This window comes from Stigmatopora nigra, chromosome 7 (assembly GCF_051989575.1).
Source record: "Stigmatopora nigra isolate UIUO_SnigA chromosome 7, RoL_Snig_1.1, whole genome shotgun sequence".
Classification (NCBI taxonomy): domain Eukaryota; kingdom Metazoa; phylum Chordata; class Actinopteri; order Syngnathiformes; family Syngnathidae; genus Stigmatopora; species Stigmatopora nigra.
In genome coordinates this window covers 9,931,230-9,953,056 of record NC_135514.1, presented here as the reverse complement: position 1 = coordinate 9,953,056, position 21,827 = coordinate 9,931,230, and the positions used below count along the sequence as shown (strand labels likewise).

The 21,827-nt window shown below is 40.2% G+C and overlaps 1 protein-coding gene across 2 annotated transcripts in view; it reads right to left on the bottom strand.

Annotated features, from left to right (window-relative positions):
* The window catches only part of erfl1 (Ets2 repressor factor like 1), a 65,046-nt gene that overhangs the window by 17,936 nt on the left and 25,283 nt on the right, over window positions 1-21,827 (bottom strand). The window contains exons 1-2 of one of the 2 annotated variants that reach the window (XM_077721827.1): window positions 15,460-15,593; window positions 13,229-13,359 (exon numbers count right to left, since the gene is read on the bottom strand). The gene's annotated coding sequence lies outside the window, so the exon portion shown is untranslated. Of the gene's footprint in view, window positions 1-13,228; window positions 13,360-15,459; window positions 15,594-21,827 lie in introns of those variants that run through there. The other variant, XM_077721826.1, reaches the window with a different exon arrangement.

The window sequence follows — 21,827 nt, the reverse complement described above, 5'->3', positions numbered from 1 at the left end:
CGCTAAAATTGCGATATATGTACATCCTGACTTCCCACGCTTTTTTTTCACCGCCCCTGCTGGAATCCCTGGCTGGAATTGCGTTCCAGCCTAACACATCAAGAGTGCATTATCTCATGTTTAACTGGGAGACATCCATTGTTTGTACAGGACCTTAAAAGGTAGTGTAGTTACTACCGCAGGCGACATACACACAAACATATGCATGTGTGTGTGTGATGTGTGTGTGTTAGGCAGATGGAAAGGGAGAAAAAAAAACAGAATTTTAAAAATGATAAGGCCTCCTCTGGCCGCTTCTTTTTCTTCTTCTCAGCCTGTCTCTGCAAAGTCTTTGATTCATCCATACAGTTTGATCTGCGAGAGAGCGAGTTTTGTAAACACATTTTTCGCGATCATATAGCCACGGGCAAGGGGAGCGCCGGGTGTCGAGGAGGAAGAAGAAGAAGAAGAAGAAGAAGAAGAGGAGGGAGTAGGGAGAGAAGGACGTTTAATGAGGGAGGGAGAGACCGACTGACAGAAAATGCAAGGATGTCGGCGCACATGCGCATACGTACAGAAGTAAAAGGAGTATATTTTGGCAGTTTTTGGCAAAGAGACATGTCCACACGATAAAGGTGGGACGTCAAGGGTGGCGTCGCATGAAGATAGGACGCACACAGACGCAAACCCTGTGGTGGAGCTCAGATTGATAGTTTTGGCTCAAGCCAAGCATCATAAGAGGTTGACGAAATGTGAAGCAACAATGACAAATAAAGAGCAAAGGGGGGTGCTGGACTTTGCCTTTCCTAATGACCTCACCGGAGATGGAGACGAAAACATGACATTGTTACAAATGCAGAAGAAAAACTTTCGACTACTTTATACGACATCTGTCCATCTGCAGTTACATGTGGAGCTTTAATCATGATTATTTGGTTTCCTTCCACATCCAAGATGGTGGACGCAATTGTAACTGTCTGGTTAGCACATCCGCCATGCAGTTTTAAGATCAAAAGTTCAAAAGTTCAAAGGTGGTCCATACCACTTGACCTAAGACAGCTGCATTCATTTCTGATACCCTAATAACTTTGACAATCCAGTGCTGTACTACAGTACTATCAAAATGTATTATGCACTTAGTAAAGCATTTGTCTGTGTTTATGCATGTATTAGTAAAACATGGTAAAATCAATATACTACTTTCGTATATTAAAAGTTATCTCCTATGCTGTCATCAATGAGTTAGTGATTTTTTTCTTTTAAAATCAGTGTTGAAAATTAAAAACGAGAGGATGACTAATATAAGTATTAAATTCCAACAAGTACATGTTAGACATAAATTGCATAAACATAACTTTATGCATGACATCACAATTATGAATCTAACAATTTCCATTTCTTTTCTAGTAATCCTTGCCGTTGATCCGCCCTTAAAACACACACACACACACAAATATTTGTGTTTGCTTTCCTAAAAGAACGTGCATGCAATTCCCAAACGTTAAAAAAAAATAAAAAAAACACTTTTTCCCTTTCATTTTCCCTTCCTTGCCATTTTTTTAAACTTTTGCCTGCTGCTTTCAAGTTGGAAGATAGCTGCAAGCGGAAAAGTTAGTGTGTGTGTGTGTGCTCGTGCACGTTGCAGCGTTTCCTCTTCCTCTCGTTGCTTTTCTTCCCTTTTCTTTTCCTCTCTCTAACTCTGTATGTGTATGTATTTGAGTGTGTGTGTGTGTGTGTGTCTTTGCTATCCTGGGAATTGTAGCGAGCGTCCACAAACACACTGCAAACACCCGCCGGCCCAGCGCCATTGATTTCTAATTAGACGCCGGGATAATCGTTGCAGAGATGGAAAAAGAGTAGAGAGAGAGAGGGGGAAAGAGAGAGCAAGTGTGCGAGAGAAAGTGGGCTATATAAATATATAAACGAATTAGAGGCTAGATTAATTGATTTTTTTTTCTCCACAAAAAAGGTGATGGAGAAAAAGAAGGAGAGCAGTATGCATGTGCATTAGTCATATAATTAGGCCCACAATCGTATAGTATGATATAAATAATTTCATTATGCATACACATTTAAAACTTTCATTTCAATAGACTGAACATGTGATGTGCATTTAAAAGGTAAAACGTGCATTTGGAGGGTGAGGGTTAATAAGTTGGCTGTTTATATAAAGTGTTAAGTATATCCTAATTGAATATTCTTTGTTCCAAATTACTTCGATAGAACAGATTTTCTGCTTGGTTACCTTTGCGAGTTTCTATTTTATGAATATGTAATTGTGTTGGCCATCATATTGACAAAATCAAGTATTGAATTTAGGAGTTTTAAATTAAGTTTTAAATGTTTTTCGCGACAATTATGATACATCGGTCTATCTAACTTTGCCATACTTTTCTGGTCTTCTTTTAGTGGTTTAGTGCGACATGCAAGGTTTGTTGAGGCGAGCTCGTTTGCTTTAACGAACGTTTCATCATCCTCGGAGCAGGAGCGCCCAGCCAAAGGCAAGGTGCGCACGCTTTCATGCTCTCCATCCATTCATCATCATGTTGCTACGGCTATGGGCTCAGCACCTCTCATCTTTTTTTTTCTTCCTTCTTCGGCAACCCCGTTCTCCCCGGTCACTCTTGTCTATGCTAGTTTGATTCCACTTAAAATCACTATTTGCTGTGTTCCTTCCTTTTTCAGTAAGTGAAAAATGCAAATATCATGGAACACATCCTACACTTGCAAAACCTCATCTCAAAATGCTCTTTTTGCATTGTGTTCTGATCTTATTTGCAATGGTATAAATTCGACACTCTACTATCAAGGCCCAATACGACAATTTTGGTCACCAGATCCAACCAATCCACTGTGATTTCAGTACTTATTTACATTATTATTCATTGAGAATCTGAGCATTTCTTTGGGGTCAGAAAACGTTGAAATATAAGGGACATCTGGACAATGTTCCCTCTAAGCTGCACAATTGCGTACTACTCTCATCTTCTCTGCGCAGCAGCAATCATATGGCGTGCAGTAAATAAAATCCAAACTTTTTTTTTACCCCTTTCCCCATGATGGCGCCGTTTACAAGGCAGCCAGTGGCAGTAGCTATGTCCACTCTTATGTTTTTCGTGTTTTACAGCATGTTTTACATGAAAAATTAGAGGGAACATTGACATGCACCTGCTTACGGCAGGTGAGATACTGGTGTGCCCATAGCGAGCAATGATGATGTCGCTCACACTGTTACTCAGTGCACTCAGGGAGGTTGTCTTTCTGCCCAGACCAACAAAAAATTAGAGGGAACATTCTTATTACAGCCTTTGTTTGTGATATTGATGAATGCTTGTAAAGAAGGCGAATTGTCAAAAGCACCAGCACCTGATACGCACGTATCCCTTTAAACTTGGCAAAACAGATGTTATGTGAAGACGAACAAGCAGAGAAGGTGTCATAAAAACAGCCAATTGAGTTAGACTTGCTCTGGTGTGGTCGCGCACGGGCGGCCACGCGGCGCGGAGCGTCCTGGTGGTAGTCAGAGCACTTTTAAAACACTTACAGTGGTAACCGGATTTGAGACCTGGCGGGGTTAAGAGCTTGATGAAATCCAAGAGGGTGAGCTGGGAGCACAGAGGTGAGCGCTCACATATAAATTGCCAGTGATAGAAGCACGGCTACCGTTAACCTAAAACTATGATTGTAGGATTGCACGTTGAAAAAAAAGTCTCCATTTGGAACTGACCAACTATTTATAAACAAATTCCTCTTTTAAAAGTGTGTATAATTGTCTGTCCAAGTTTTTCTAAACAAGAAAATAAATCACTGCAAACACAACCCACTCAGAAGGGTAATCGTTCAGCTAATTTTCAGAGTACCGACATTCACATCTTTAGTCAGTTTTATTGTTAGCCTAGGCTTCATTGGCCATTATTTCCATTCATGGCACAACTATAACTAAATAAATAATCTAACATAAATAAAGGATGTTGGTCAATGATTTGTATTTTGATCAGGTTGATTGGATCATTGGCGATCATTAGTAAGGGTGTGACAACATTTAATATTCTTGCTAGAATATTTTGGGGAAATTCACTGTATATTCTTAAAAAATGTTTAATCGGAACACTGTAATTTACACTAACAACTCTGCTTTGACAACAATTACCACTTTCCAAAAAGCTAAAACTTTACTGTCATCTTGTCGCTAATCGGACAATTATAAAAACAAAAACGCAAATAGGCAAAATACTGTTGACAATACAGTGCAAAACCTAACACAAAATTCCAGTCAAACACCTGCAAATGTCCTGCCTTTGGAGGTCACCTCAAAAACTCTCTTGTCAGCCACAAATTTTACCTCCTGTTTTGCTCTATTTGCTATCAATGTGTTTCATGTCGGCCTCTAATATCTCCCATCATGGATTTTTCCTATTGAAAAAGCAACAAGCTCATATTGTACGACACACAAAACAGCCAAAGAATTCAATTTCTTTCCTTGTTCTCTCACACACCAAGTGTGTGTGTGCATGTCAAATCGAATCTCTAGCTCACCTCATAGTACACCTGCCTCCGACACGTATAATGTGGCGCATAAAGTGAGAGTGCCAAGACGGATGACTGAATTAGAGCAATAATGACAAGTGACACTCATGTTCGCGCTCCCTGAGCCACTGTGGAGGATGTAAATAAAGAAAAGAGGAGGGAGGAGAAGAAGCGGAACAGAGGAGGGGTGCTCGGACATTTGGTCGCTGGTCTTTTGGTTCCTTTTGGTCGCCGGTCAAATGGTGACAGATAGTTTACTTTTGAAACCAGCTCTCAAAATTATATTCATGAGAGAAGGTTTATAGAGGTAATATCTAAAAGAGAGAGAGTTTATTATCTAAGAGAGAGAGAGAGTTTAATATCTAAGAGAGAGAGAGAGTTTAATATCTAAGAGAGAGAGAGTTTAATATCTAACAGAGAGAGTGCAATATCTAAGAGAGTGTAATATCTAAGAGAGAGAGAGAGAGTTTAATATCTAACAGAGAGAGTGCAATATCTAAGAGAGAGTGTAATATCTAAGAGAGAGAGAGAGTTTAATATCTTAGTAAATTTGAATGACGACCAAAAGGGACCAAAAGACCGGCGACCAAAAGACCGGCGTCCAAAAGACCGGCGACCAAAAGACCGGCGACCAAAAGACCGGCGACCAAACGTCCGGTCGGGATGGAGGAAGTCATGGAGATGGATTCGGGAACATTCAGCTATTTGGACTGAAGTATAAATGAGTTGCGTTTTCGGAGTAGGTTTCCATGGTGAAATAGAATGTAGAGTGATCATACTGCATGAAAATATTGGATATGTGTTGCGTCTGTGTAAAGAAATCCAAATTGACCTGGGCTGTGCCTTGTGCAGTAAGTGGAAATAAGCTCTGTTTTTCCAATGAACTACTTTTTTTTTAACTTCAGGCCTTTTCAGACAAAACCCTTTGGTAGACCTCTAAACATCTCTACTGTGTAATTCCTACTGTACTTTCTGATGCATTGCCAGACGCCATGGTCAGTAAGTATACGACATCACATAAAAGCAAACCCTTCGAAGGCACTGCAATGCGCCCCAAGCGGTCCATTGAAGTAGCCGCTTGTTCCCTTGATGAATTTACATGAAAAGAAGAGAAGGGTCATTTGTGAGCCGTGTACACCAGAGGGTATATCTATAGGTACCCTCGGTTGTTGCGCCTTTCCACCTTGATGAAGCCTAGCCCTCACTCAGTGCCGTGCCAATTGAGGAAGAGGAGGTTCAAACCTCACTGGGATGGCATGAATAAATCAACCCACCACCCGGTGCGCCCTGTAGCGGGGCAAAGAGCGCGTATAGCAGATTCAAAAGGTGTGATACATGCAAAACCCCACTGGCTGTATTGAATATTTCTGTCGGGGATGTCAATGGGTTCAAGGGGGGTGGTAATGGAGACTCGTGGGTGCCGTGGCAATTGGGACAAAAACACAACAAGCACTGCCTTATAAAATTTGGGAAGGACAGGAATAAGGGGGCAAACGCTGGAAGGGTTTGGGAGGGAAAAAGGCAGCATTACAACAGAAAGACATATTGACAAAGGTAAGATATACACATATGTCACCCGGTCTGCTCACTGTGTTTTATAGAAGCGCTCTGCACAGGCGGAACAGCCTGACAGGCCAGTTCCTTCAAGGGAAAATATGGACCCCCCACTACTCCCGCCACCCCCATCGCCTCGTCTTTTCCGTCCGCCTGATATCATTCTGTCACCTCGGCGCCGTGCTCTTTTTTCCATCATGCCCCTATTTCTTCCCTGGCCGTCTCCCGCCTTTTATTGGCGCTCTACATCGCACCTGTCATGTTCCCTTCGCTCGTTTCCATCCATCTTCTTGTCGCTCTCTTAATCCCCTCTCATTTGTTGGGCCCCCCCTTCCCGTTTCTCCTATCACTGTTCCGACTGCCGCTCTATTTCCGCCAGCTTCCCTCATTTGTCGTGATTCATTCGGACCGGCGTGCCTTTCATTGATCCCGCCATTTCCTACACGCGCATTCTGACGTCATGTGTGCACATAAGTAATGGATATCCTTCCAAAAAAAATGTCTCCAATTATCTATATTTAAAAAGCAACCAACCAGAAAGCAGTATAGGGTAATTGCTCAAGATAAACTTTGAAAAACATGCAATTATTCCAGTCTTTGCCCACTTTGATCACAAGGGATGAAAGATTGCTTGACTTTTAATAACTAGAGTATAATTCAGTTTTTTTTCATTCATTTTAAATTGTATGAATTTTGGATTTATTCATTGATTCATCTTCCATACCACTTATGCTTACAGGGTTCACAGGGGATGCTGGAGCCTATCCCAGACAATCACGGGCAGTATTTGGGGGACACCCTGAATTGGGAATAGACAACCACTCCCGTTCACAATCACACATTATTTTTTAATACTTTCATTGCTAAATCCAACGTTAAAATATCTTTTAAAAATACAACAATAAACAATACCAATACCTATGTGTAATAATTAAAAATATAAATATTATTATTCTTATTTATTTAATTAGAGCATTTGAAGATGTAAACCCTGCCAACCTAAAAAGAAAAAAATAAACAGATATGCATGAAACATGAATGATTTGAACTCAACCCAAATGTATGCTATGTAAATAAATATGTGTAAGAATAACCTACAAAACTTTGAATTCAGAATTATCTGACAAACAATGAATAGTAAAAAATAATTGCACAAGATAATCTTTAAGAAACATCAACTGACTGACTGACTTTTCTACCCACTTTCATATTGCTGCTATATCAATACCCTGATTTTTTTTAACCATATTCTGCCTCCTAATTGATCACAAAACCTCTTCCTCTGTTTTTGTCCGGTAAACTCATTCCCTATAGCGCTACCTTGATGTTTCCCAGCCGTCCCCTTCCTTGATTTCCCTCTCTTTGCCTTCTACTTCTCTGCATTCCCTCCCTCTCTCTCATCCACAGCCTGAGCACAGAGCCCCATGTGTCGGAATCAATTAGGGCTGAGAGCCGTCGCCGCCGCTCTTTCACGGAGGTAAATATTAAACTGCAGCAAGCGGGGAAAAGGAGGGTGGGGTGGGGGTATAGTGGGCACGGGGAGGGAGGGAGCCCTCCGTCCCTAATCCACCGCATCGATCAGGCGGGGATGAGGGTAATATATTATTTTGACAAGATACGATCCTCCGACGCGCACCGCTATCCCGGCCGATCGATTCCTTTTTTTTCTTGCCTTTTCTCCCCCTCAGCGAGAGTGGGACGGAGTTTGTGTGGGTGTGTGGGTGTGTGTGTGTGTGTGTGTGAGGGGGGAATAAGGTACGCATGCATTTGTGCACTGGAGTGTGGATGCAGGGTGACAATAGGAACAGCATTAGGAAATGTGAGGAAGGGGATGAGGATGGTCTACAAACAAGCCGCTGTCTAAACAGCTAAATCGCAAGTTAAAAAGATGGATGGAGAATCTGGGAATGCCGTTATTTTCCCAGGTTGACCTATTGTAAAGTTAAGTATGCCCACCCCCTGCACACCCTCAACCCAGCCAGCGCGTGGCCCCTCTGCTCGCCTCTATATCGCTTTGTAAACTGTGTCTAAATGCTAAATTCACGGATCAATTTTTTATTCAAGCCCACCCTCTCCTTCTTCAGTTGCCCCCCGCCTCCTTGTCCCTGTCCCCTCAAGCCTTCAAGTCGTGCTGTCCTCCTCCCATGATGAAGGGTGTCCTACTGGCCGTCTGTGTATGTGTGCGTGTCTTTTCATATGAAGTCCCGCAACAAAAAAAGAAGCAGAACATTGGGAGAAGGAATCAATAAAAAGTGACAGCATGATGCTTTGCAGTTTTTGTATTTTTTTTTGACATTGTTTAGTCAACTAGCTACGCACTTAAGGGCTGCCCAACCACCATTTTGGTACTCTTAGCAGTACTTATGGTTGAAGACGCTTTCAAGTGATTATGCTATTTAACAAAGGCTTTGTTAGATGTCAAGCCATCTAGCTGAGCACTTTGTAAAACCTGATAGGTGCTTCGTGATGTGTTTGCTCTCCTATAAAATTGCTTCATGAAATTGCGAATCAAGACGCTCGGTGCACCCGCCATGAACACCTGCGCATGTCAGTTTTGAGTTCGTTGCGTTCAAATTTCATCTCCAACCATCTAGATTTGTTCCAAACGTCAGATGGGACAGGCTCCAAAGCTCATCCGCAACTGCTTGGGACAACAACCATAAAAAAGGTTGGGGTGCAGTGATTTCAATAGGATAGAAGTAGAAATATCCTGTTCCTTTTCAGGTTTTTGGCCAATTTCACACAAAACTGATAAAGTTTACCTCACTAACCAATAATGTTGTGTTGTTTTGAGAGAAGGCTATGCTCATTCATCAAATGTACATCCTGATGTACTGAGAAAATAAAAGGGAATAGAATAGTTAGTATAATAGTAACTGTATTTATATTTGATATGACTGAGAATGCTGTGTTTCCATTTATCTAAGCTGCTCAAAGCTGAAACATCCAAAAAACTGCTTAATCATTAAACATAGAAGGGAGACCAAAAAAACATTAACCAGGGCACAACTTATGACCCAAAAACCTATGTGTGTAAGCACTAAGTCTAAGGCCCCTTCCACATTTTTATTGGATCGCATCACTATGAGTTCTTGGCGTGCTGAGAGACAGATTGGAAGTATATTAAGGCTCTATGGTCTAAGTCATCATCCTTAATTTTCACATCTTACCCTCGCCCACCCAGACCCACTTGATGCCCAAAAACCCCTTAGAGGCCTGAGCCTGGCACATCCCAAACTTCCAACCCCCTCCTTGCCTCAAGCTCCACCCCTGACCCTCACCGAGACCCACCCACCAACTTCACATCCAACTCTAACACGAAAACTAGCCCAAAAACTTACCTATACCCAAAACTCTCTTTTCCTACCACATGTTGAAATCAATACCTGACAATTCTATTCCCCGTCACACTAAACACAAGCCCTGATCAAATGATGCCGTATCTTTGACCGAAATCAAACATCAGTACAGATTTCCAGCAAATCCAAGTAACATCTCTTCCTGCCGGACTTTAGCACCAAAACGTCAGGAAGCGTGAAAGCTTAGACACGTACGACCTCCCCAACTGACTCCTTTCTTGGCGTCCACACCTTTGCTCTCATTGTGCCATTTTCTGCCACTTTGCTCCAAGAAAAGAAGTCCGTAATGCATCCCTCCTACCCCTTCGCCGCCCCCCGCTGTGAGCAGACTAGACTGGCCTGTGTGCAGGGGGGTGCAAAAAGAGAGTGAGAGAGAGAGAGACGGGGTCAAGGTGAGCTCTAATACACTATTGATCCGCCCCAATTGAAAACCTGATGGAAATTTTACCTCCCTCCCCTCTGTTCCTCCTCATCTCTGCTTTGTCCTTCACTTGGCTTTTTCCCCCCACCACTACTACATATCTACCTCACAGTCTGAGATTGAGGGTTTAAACCTTAATGAATTCCAACCCACATCCCAAAAACATGTTCGCTAATCTGGTGGTACACTCTAAATTGCCTCTAAGTATGACCATGAATGGTTGTCTTATAGTTCCCTGCGATTGGTAGGCGACCAATTAAGGGTGTCTCCCATCTACGGCCTATGATAATCAGCACCTCACAATGAATGAATGAAGATGAACTTTGTCTACTGCACTCACATTTAGGACAGGATGAACGGGATAAGTGACAAAGACAATGACAAAATGGCTAGACAGACCAAGCAAATTGCAGTGAGCACAGAGTCAGTCACATCAACTTCATCGGAAAGTTTTGAGTTTGCAATGAACCTACATTGACTACTTTTAAACGTCGTCACCGTACTAGACTGAAGTTTCAGTCAAACTAAGTGCATTGCAATGTTGGCATTGGTATTTATGATCACCTGTCTAGCATGTGACTTCCTTCCATTCCTAGCCACCCTCTCTGTTCCCGTCTTCATCATCCATTTCTTTCTCCACTAAGGAAGGAATCAGTTTCACCTTAATTGCTCTTAAATCGGATTAATGACTGAGCGGGGACAAGTTGACTTCATCTCTCTGCTGATAAAACGTTCCGGCACCACCACACCTCCCTCTGTATTCCACTCTCATATATCACTCATACATTTTCCTTCACCCATTATCCTTGGTTTTTTTCCACATTGCGTCTTACTTTCACACGAAACTTGATTTAAATAGGTCCAAACTTCTTGGACCCTTTGCTTATACCGACACAACCTTATGACATCCGAAACTGAGATCAGTTACCCTAAGACGAAGAAATGTATAAATGTCAGAACACGCAATGCAGTCAAGCTCATATTTAACACAAGCACAATTGTTTATAATTACTTAAAACAGGACACTAAAGAAAACACTCAGCTAATGAGCAGTGCGCTAAATTTACCAAGTTTAGACTGCAATCCCATTCATTTGAACTCCATTTCAAAACACACAATTTTAGGTACTTGACTGAAGACTCGATGGAAAACTGACAACTATTGAAATGCGATGTTTAAGACAAAAAATGCATAATAAGCCAACTACTGCTTCATATTGCACATACGTAACGCTCAGTTATAGACATAAAGGTACAATTGTGCAGTTACCTGAAAAAGAAAAGACGGGGGCTAGTCTAAAACGCAAAAATAGAGTCCAAAAGCTCATTTTCCTGTTGGTTGCACTCAGCTGCAAGCCACCTAAGCCCACAACATGACGTCTCCAAACCTCTTACACCTTTAATTTTCAACCAGCTTGGAGCAGCTTGTTGCAGTATCAATGGCAACAATGTTTTTTTGTTTTTTAATGGCCTGATTCACTGTAAATTTCAAGATTGCAATATTTTTACTGACACACAATCGCCAGTAGATGGCAGAGATGTACCTTTTCTTTAAGTACACATGACAAATTTCCGGGAGAAATAGCACTTTGAGCAAAAATATGTTATCCTGGCAATTATTGAAAAATGGAAAAACTCAAACTTTTACTTTTCTGTTTAAAGTTGAAAACCGATCCATTCCTTTACTCGATTCGGCATCATTCACTATTTTGTCGGTCTTGAAAAATATTAGGAATGATGGAGAACCTACTTAATAAGAAGTGATGGAAGTCAGTGGGATTGCAAAACAAGGAAAACCGAAAACCATATGGGTTTATTTTAGGTTAGGCCTCCTTTTTTCCACCAGCTCTCGACACCTGCTCGGCTGCAGGATTAAGGCGTTTATCGGCGCGCGCTCTCGGCCGCTCCCTGCGCTGCTTCAAAAACGCCCACGAGGACGATAAGAGTGGCGGCGGGGATTTGTCAAATTGCGGGCCATTGATTAAGTGACCTTTCACGCCTGCGAGCCACTCCGCTAAGCGCCGACAGCGCCGATGGCAGAGATAGATGGAAAGGGGCCACTGTTATCATTGTGTACAAGTTTGTAGTTATGGGGAGACAGCAAGTAAGGAGGTGGGGGTGCCCTTGGGGGTTCGGCAGGATTCTCACTGTCTAACAGGTCGAAAAGAGAAGCTGCCGAAGCAAAAGACGTCATAATAGGGGGTGACAATATATCAAAATTGTGATATACCTTGGATACTTTGCATCCAAAAACCTTATTGACATGTTCCTGCCTATAATCCATCTAATCTTAAACAGGTGCTACTGTCGAAAAAAGGAATCAACTAGTTGCTAGCAACAACAACAAAAATAGTGCAAATAAGTTCTTACCTTATGTAAGTAGATTTTTTCAGGTATTTGTACTTAATTCAAGTATTTTTTTTTAGTTGTCCTTAAAATTTATTTACGTTATTTTACATTTTTGTCTGTCTTGTGGATAAAGAGAATTGAATTAGTCAGACTTTGTTCTGGTTTTATTTGTAGCAGCATTTTATTACTATATCTGTGTAAAGATGATTTTATATGGCGTCTGACTTTAGACTAATGTTTATTTTATTTTATTTTTTTTACAATCACCAAAGCAGACCCTAACTTGAAGTTTTAACAAAACCTTGACAATGACACAATGTGAGTGAACTTGTACGTAAATACACATGTAAAAACAGCAACAGAAACATTTTTATAATTAAAAAAAAACTTAAAAAAATAAAAAATCTGAACATTGTTCAGTCCCTCATTTATGAATACATTTTAAAAAAATGTAATGTGTTCTACGGCACCGGCAGAACATAACCTTATTAAGTCTGGAGAACATAAGACATTTTACTTAATAATAATGTTGAATGCGATTTAGAAAAAATATATAATATAGTAAAAATTATGTAGTGGAATAATGTATTTCATATTTTCTCAACAATGTACGTATATACACGTTTTTAAAAATAAATGTGTGTATTGTGTTCTTTGTCTTTCATAATTCTGTCAAATTATGAAGCAATGCTTGCAGACACGTTCAGTTGAAATCTAATGTAACTCTATCGAAATATAAATACGTGTGAGTATATAAATATGCAGCACTCAGATTTTGACTATGTGCAATTTTTCAGTTGCATTTGCACTAGATTTTATAATCATATGAGAAAATCAAGCATAAAAAATATTATAATTTGCAAAGCTAAAATACTATAATTTGCAAAGTCCTCTTAGGTTTTGGAATTTTGACTCCATTAAAAATGCCTCATTGCCTAACTCGTTTTTTATTTAAGAAATGCATTTTAACTTGTAGGAAAATGTGAAGGAAATTTTTTTGGGGGGAAATGAATTCTGAAGAATGTGAAAGTTTGGCCTACCTGCCGGAGCTCCGCGTCGCCCCGCCTCAGCGATGCACCTGAGGCCGAAGCCCGACTGCTGCCTGTCGGCCTCGCACGGAGAGACGCTCGCCTATTATGCACGGTCCGAGATGGCTCGTGAAACTTCGTCTCTGGACAAAATATAAAAATGTCGCATATCAAAATGACAGAAAAACAAGTAAATCATACTCAAAGGAGAGTGGAAGAAAAAAAACGAATAAAGAAAAACTAATTTCGACGCTTAAAAATGATCAGTCTGTATAGTCCCATTATTTTTGACATTTTAAAATAAACTGCATCAACCAAATAGGAAATTACAGTTGTTTCAACTCTGTCCATGAGTGAATAAAAAGAAATAAAGTATTCGTTTTAAGATGGTCTGAATTTATTTCGCTCAGTTAAAAAATACCTCAAACCAATTTTCTCTTTTTCCACCATCTAAATGACATTTTATGCGCATAATATTGACATTTATTAATCTATCGGCAAGAGTCAGAACGTATTTCTTCATTAACCTCATTAGTTTGTTGTCTAAAATTACCGAGAAAAAGTATGAATTGCAATTTTGGTCGATTCCTTTCAATCCTAGACTGAGTTGGGCGTTTTTTTTTAGGGGGGCTTCTGACTTGATATTGACGCACACGGCAAACACTATCGACCACACACTAACGAGTCTCGGCTTTAATCACGTGACATCGCACAACTTTAAAAAGGAAGAAAATATTTGGAAGGAAATACACGACTTTCAAATGCAGCCTTTGCAGCAGTTAGAAAAAAAATGCAGGCCTTGAGGGATTTAAAAAAAGAAAACAAGCAATCTTTCAAGGTTTATGATTTGCTTGACCAGAAAGAAAATCAAAATATGATTATTATTATTTATGGAACATTAAGATTCATTAAATTCATATAAGATAAACTCAACCGAGAGAATATTGTCATTCTGCTCCAAATTGCTTTGAGTTCGAAGCCGATCCCACAAGATTAGACGTAAAATAAATTATCAAAATGAAGAAATTAATAACTTATTTATAGAATTTCAACGAAGTAATATAACAAATCAATTGTGCCTCTGGATTAAATGAGGAAATAATACATTAGAGTCCATTTAAATGCACTCAAAGGAGTTTCTTTGTTAAAAATGCAATAAAAATAAATACTGACATATTTGCATTTATATAACATTCATATCACTTGCTTTATAAAAAAAATGCATCCAAACGAAATTTGAATTTTCAAATAAAAATACAAAAAAGGATATCATTACCATTAATATAAAAAAAAACACCATTGCAATTTTACTCACTAGTGAAAAGAAATAAACCACTTAGAAATGGGTATACATAATTCATATTTTCTGAATGCAAACATGTTTTGGTCAAACTATTTCAAGTACGCGCATCCAAAGTTGGATATTGACTGCGTGTGAGAGGAAAAACATCCCCACCAACAAGACGGCTTGCGGATTGACTGTACCCATTGATTGGCCTCTTAATCTGCAATACTTACATGCGTGTATCGATTGGCAAACACTGTTTATCTGCACGTATGCCGCCACAAATCATTGACGGCCGCGCACCCACGGCGCACAAATACACATATGTATCATCATGCATATATGGATTCAAGCGTCAAGCTGCGCTGACGTCGAAAAACTCGACAGAAAACTTCAAAATCCAACACAAATGCAAATATATCCTTTCTCTTTCATAGACATACAAAAAACTGACCTGTAATGAAACACTAAAATTCCAAAAACAGTGGAAAATATGTTCCAAAAAGTTGTTTGGCCTTCATAAAAAAACAAAACTAAGATTTATGGGTAGAAACACACACACCTGAGCGTTGATGAAGTACGCACGTGCGTGCGCGTGGGATTAATTGACTGATGGATGCAAGGCTGCGTTGAGGTGAGCGCCCGAACAAATGGAGACGCTTAAAGAGGCTAATCCGGGGCAACGCTGACGATATTACAAACCCACCAAAGCGCGAAAATTCCTGCGAAATGTTTTGCTCTATCATTTAAGTGAATAAAATGACATCAGCGTCAACACAAATGCATTCGCGTGTACTCTCAACTTTTTAAGATGGCAAAACACACATCATAAACTGAAGATAATAGAATACACTGAACACATGTGGCAATGTTAGGTCACTCATAACTTTTCATCTCAGCCAAAGTGACAAAATGACAATACTCCAATGCAGGAAGCAGAAAAAAAGGTTAAACTTACCTGCAGTTGGGGTTGTTTTTTGTTGTTGTTTTTTTGTTTATTTTTAAAGCGAGAGTGAGCAAAGCTGTCAATCTATCCCAACGTGCGTGCCGAGACTGCGTGTGGAGTGGGAACACTCGACTGTAGCAACCTGAACCCACGGAGGAGAGAACAGGGGAGGCGGAGATGGAGGAAAGGAGGGGTGGAAGGATGGATGTGAGGAGGAGGAGGGGGAGAGAGGAAGATGGAGGAGGAGGGAGGTAAGAGGATGCACCTCTCTCTCTCTCTCTTTCTCTCTCTCTCTTTCTCTCGCTCTCTCTCTTTTTCGTGTGTGTACGCACGTGTGTGTGTGTGTAAGTAGTTAATTAGTAAATCCCCATCCGCGGTGCCTCGGGTCGGTTTGTTTTCCCCGGTCGACAAGCCGAGAGGAAGGAGAATTTGAAGTAGGATTCGACCCGTTTCCGCTCCCGTGTCTCATATTTGAGGCCGGTGAGTGTGTGAGAGTGTGTGTGTGTGTGTGTTTGATGCAACTATGTCTCTCTAAAATGCCCCTAGGGACTGTAAAGTTGTAGGTTCAAGGCCTCACAATAGACCCATGTACTGAGGGCATATTGTTCCCTTCGAGGCAGATTTTCTATTGGATTTGAGTCTGGGATTTTGTATTTTTCTGGGATTTTGGGGAGGAACTGATCGTGGGTAGGGGTTGTCATTGGGATTTTTTACATTGAGAGGCAAAGAAATGGAAAGTTTTTGCATTTTCTCATGTGTGTTTGAGGTTTTCTATTGGGTTAAAGTCTGGGTTTTTAGATGATTACGGAACATTTTAAGTAAACTAATGGTTTGTTTCTGCAGGTTTTCTATCGTGTTTATGTCTGGGTTTTTAAATGATAACGGAACATTTGAAATAAAGTGCGGGCATGCTTTTGGTTGACAATATTTATTTTCCTCCTAACATTTTTTAAGATACAAGCACAGGGAAAGAGTTGGGAATTTTGGATTAGTTGTTGGAGAGATGCCAGTTGGCTTTTTCAATGCCAAACAAGCACGTGCGTAAGCTTGTGTATCGTAGCATGTGGGATCTTTAAATATTGCTAATGAGAGGTCGGGCTCCGAAGGCGGTTGCAGGCTTTACTTTCAATGCAACTGATGCTATGGTGACGAGAAATAGAGGCAAGTGGCCTGTCAGTGACCCTGCACTTATTACCCTTTAATTGTTTAACTGATCAGCAAACAACCACTTAATAATCAGTTGCGTAAATCCATTGAAGTCACTTGAGTGCAGAGCGCTGGCGTCTATATGACAAGGGGATAAGACAGGAGAGCAAAGTGTGGCTAAATGGACTTCGGTTAAGTAGGCATTAGAAAGAAAGGTCATTGGGAACAACTGTCAAGGGAAAAATAGGGATAAAGTAGAGAACAGCAGTTTTTCTTCAGCTTGTTATAAATATTTGTTTAATTATGTGTTATGGCGTAATAGATAGTGAGGCTGAAAATAGATTACATTAGAACTTGAGTATTTAGTAAAAAAAAAAGTGTAGGTTTACTATATTTGATTTTTTTTTTAAGACAGATTAACTTTAATTGGTGAAATTCCTTGACTCAGCCTCTAAAGTTTGTTTTAACTCGTAGCACTATTATTGGCTACCAGCAGTCGACCCACTAAAAGTCCTAAGAATGCAGACTTCAAATGATTATTTGATGGCAGCTGTAATTTTAGCATCATTTTCATAAATCAATTTCAAATTTGTATTAAAGAGAGCCCTGCTGGCACCTCTTTTAAGAAATGCCCTGTTTGCAAATATTACATGTTGCTCTTTTACTATCATCGATTTCCAAAGAGAAGTATTCCAGTCAAGCGGACGTTTGCCTAGTGGTTTGATTCATAGTAGCCGAACAGCGTGACCTTGATAAAAGCACACCTGTATTAGATCTGATCGTGTGACCGAATCCGATACTCCAAAAATAGCTGTATCGGTAGTGTTAGGGGGTTGAGTTATAGATCCATTAGATGGAGCTGTAGTAGCAGTAGTAGTAGTACTAGTGGTAGTAGCGGGTTGTGCTATACATCAAATAGATGGAGCTATGCCAAAGGGAATTTCATACAATTATTCTCCAATATTGATCCATATATTATAAGGCACATTGGATTTTAATACACACTGCCATTTTTTCAGAATAATGAAATCTTTTAGTTTCACCTTATAGTGCGGAAAATACGCCTAATTGTTACTGCCAGTTTTTTGGTCTAAATGGGATGGATGTCTATCAATAGTAGCGAGTTAGTTAAAAAAAAAGCTTCATCTCATTAATCATTCGTAATAACAACCGAAGAGCCGCACATTGTAATTATCTCCATCTTTATTGCCCTCTAGTGTTAACCTTTACCAATTTGTTACTCACTTGGACTTTTTGAGGTCCTTAAGCCTTACCCACATTGCGCGTGTTCATCATCACACATTGCGTGTTAGTGAAACGTCACTCGCTCAGCAGATGAAAGCTTGGCCGAGAGTTGCCGAGTCCCTTGAGGGTCAGGGCAATATTGATGTGAACCCCATTGTGTGCGCACGAGTGTCATCTCTATCATCCGCAAAGGGCAAAAGCTGGTGCAGACACAGTGAAACATGCTGGTAACCTCTAAGCACTGCACCTTTACGTTTGTATGTGTGTGTGTGTCGCGAGAGGGACACCTGGGAGGACCGTTTGACAGAGTGGCGAGGCTTGGCAAGAGGATGAATAACTGACCTATCACATCCACATTGACTGAGTTAATTAATATAAGTAGAGGCGAGGATTCCGAGCTCACTTTTCACTGTATGGATTTACTGTCTGCTCACATTTGGCGGCTTTTTATGTCCATTTGATGCAAATCCAATGTCTTCTGTCCCGGGGCCTTATCATGACAGCTCATTTTGGCACGCCGGTATGCTTTTGACGGGCGCACATTTTTATTGGGGAGCGAAGCGAGCCTCTTTCTGACGGATTGGTACATAACATCGCACCTGATTTCACGTCCAATAGTGGTAGAGTGAGGTGTTAAAAGGCAGGTGCGCTGTGTGTTGCTCAACGGGGGAATTTGAAGGATGTTTTAGGGGGGTTTGTTTGATTGCAACTCATTGGTTTATGTATGTATTGTAATAAGGATTTGATGACTGTTTTAAGGAAAGTTCACTAACAGGCAACTGCGACTTTGGAATTTTTCTTACGTCCATAACAAATCTTTTGTGAGGCCTTCAACCGAAACCAGACATTTGTGTCTAAAATGGAAAAGTTAGATTTTTCAGCCTTCCTTGTGTTTTTAACAATCTTCCCAAAACTGTCTAAATATTTGAAATCTGATGCAAATTGTCGTATTTGTCGCAATTTTTTTTTTTACAGTCAAGTTTTTTATTTGGCAATGCACTGGACCTATTTACGGACTTAACTGTGACTTTAAGATGTTTCTTTTTGACTAGGTTTGATCTACGCCCAAACTACACGTACACAATACACACACACAATTTTGGGGGTTTTATCAGCCGTTTTCTCAATACTTATGATGGGTCTGCTGACCAAAACAGACTTAAAACACAACTTTAGAACGCAACATTTGAAGTGAATGTAACTGAGGTGAGGGTTTAGTCGTAAATATATGTTTTAAATGTATACTCTTTTTGATAAAACACATACATTGCCTCCAGAGGGCATCAGACTCATGTAGAACTAGATAAAATAACTGAACACATCTTATATTACAGGATTGTCTTTCAGCGGCCTTATATTTTTAGGTCATTTCTAACTTTGAGTATGTTCAAATTTATTTCTTCTAGTAGTTTAGGCATTTCTTTAGGCATACTTATGTTAAGCGAGTTGGCAAGTTTAGGGTACAATGTCAGTTAGTTGAGCCTGCCTAAAGCACAGTAGGCTTTGTTTTCCACAGTGGCCCACTACACAAAGGGAAATGAGAAGAGAGCAGGGAAGGACACTCAGGACAAGACAAGGAAATCTTCATAGACTCTTTGAGTTGATGCAAACACTGTCTTTCTTCTTTGTGGGAGAGGGAGGAAGGGGTTTGGGGGGGGCTCTGGGGGGTCGCTGGTGGGTATTAGGGGTGTTTGGGGGTTGGGGGGGGGGGTGACACAAGCAGGACAGACAGGAAGACAGGAGGAAGAAGGTGGGAAATTGAGAGAAAGGGGTAGGGAAAGAAAGCAAGAAAGAGCTCTTGTGCCTAGTCTTAATCTGAGCTGTTCTGATCAATAGCCCATTTCCCATTGTTGCCAGAGCCGTTCGATCGCTACACCGCCGAATTAACACACCCACTTTAATCTAGGGGGAGAGGAGTGAGGGGAGCCAGCGAGAGAGAGAGTAAGAAGAGGCTGATGGGGGGTGCGAGTGGGGAGCAGCTGTGGAGGCATTCTCAAATGAAATCAAACCTAATTGTTATCACTGTAGCTGCTGCACTTATTACTGTTACTAATACCTGCTCTCACTTGACGCACTACACTGTCTTTTACTGCTGGAAACTGGGCATAAATAATCCAAATTGGAGTGCATTTGCTTGGTTTGGTCCAGTTATACATTGGATGGGGATGGTTGGATGACCAAGTCTAATTGCTGGCTGAGGTGGGATCTCATTTAGTGGTCAGATAGTATCGTACAATGAACCTTTGTGATTGAATGGGAGGAAAATATATAGGGACTATACGTTAAGGGGTTTAGCCAATGGTATATTACCCCTCTAGTATGAATTAGGAAGATTTCTTCTTGTTGAAGTTTTATACTGTAAATAGCAGTTTGTCATATAAAAGAAATCGTGGCACACAATTAGTGTTTACGAGGTCAAAATTTTCACATACTCGTGTACAAATTTATACCAATATCTAAAAAAAATTATAATCTAGAGTAGCACTAGCATAAGGGCTTTATTTGATTTATTTTTGCCGAGTTAAATTTGAAAGGAAAACCTGGCGTAAAATGATTTAAACCAAAATAATTTTTGTTGAGATATTTTTTTTACCTGCTTCAAGCATTTTCAAGCCAATTATTTTGTCTCCATTTGTTCTCGCTTTGAGTTCTAAAGTATGAGAGATGGACTCCAGGTATAATAAAGATGAGCATGTGCAAGTGGTTATCGATGTGGCGAAAAAAGATGTCATTCAACTGCCATTTTGTGATACTACTTTTTACTATTTGGAGTAAGACATGCACTTATAGAAATAAAAATAAAAAAACATCACAAGTTGATAAACAACTCAACACACATTCCCATTAGAAATAAGTGGCCTACTACAACTTAAAGAGAAAATAAAAAACTTATGGAATGAAGAAATTAGACCATATTGGACGCACTAGACTAGACCATCTCGGGAAAACTACGGCCCGCGGGCCACATCCAGCCCGCTAGGCTTTTTAATCCGGCCCGCCTCTCTCTCTTATTTGTTTTTTGTGTTTTACAGCCCCTCTACATTTTTGTAAATTAAATTTTAATATTTCTTAATACATTCCCTTTTACTTTACTTTGTACTTTATACTTTTTACTTTAATGATGAGTGATGAGTATGTTAATACTTTAGTCCTTTTTTTCTGTTTATGTTTCATATGTACTGTTAACGGATGCACTTTTTTATATGTATCGTATCTTGTGCTGACCCGGCCCATCTGTCAAATTTTTAAAGTCAATGTGGGGCCCCCGGGCCAAAAAGTTTACCCACCCCTGCACTAGATTATGCAAGTTATTACTCTGATGCTAAATAAAATGGTGTCTGTATGTTATTAGCCATATTATAGTATTTGTTCATGAGGAAAAAACTTCCATTCAAAATAGGAATTAAGTTGTTGAATATGATAATATCATTTTATATTGTAAAGCTTTAGGTGTTGCCAGCAGATTGTTTGATTTTTTCTTTTGCCTTCTTCTGAGATAGCAAGTCTCAGTGGTGGGGGTCTTTTCCCTGCCACCCACGGCAATACCGCCTAAAACCAATCCATTCTCTTTCCTCCCTTTGAAGTCGTTTCATAAGAGAGCAATTTTCTCGTTAGCGTTTGCCTTTAATTGTGGGTAATTAGGCGTGCTGCGGCAGTATAGAGAGCGCTGTTTGAAAAGACGGGACAGAATTAGCTGTAGTTCAGCTGTGAAATATGAGGTTAAGTGGGAGAGCGAGTCGAGGAAAAACGAGAGAATGGGTCAGGGGTCAATAACTCCAAAACAAGGGAGTCATTTCTCGAGCAGAGCAACATAGGGAAAATTGAAACATTTAGCCCCTATTAATCTATTTACTACTATTTACAGCAGGGGCAGGGAACCTATGGCTCGGGAGCCATATGTGGCTCTTTTGATGGGTGAATATGGCTCTCCGGCTTTTTAAAATCATAATTTTTCTTCCGTAGACTCTTCTGCATGCATTCTCTTATTG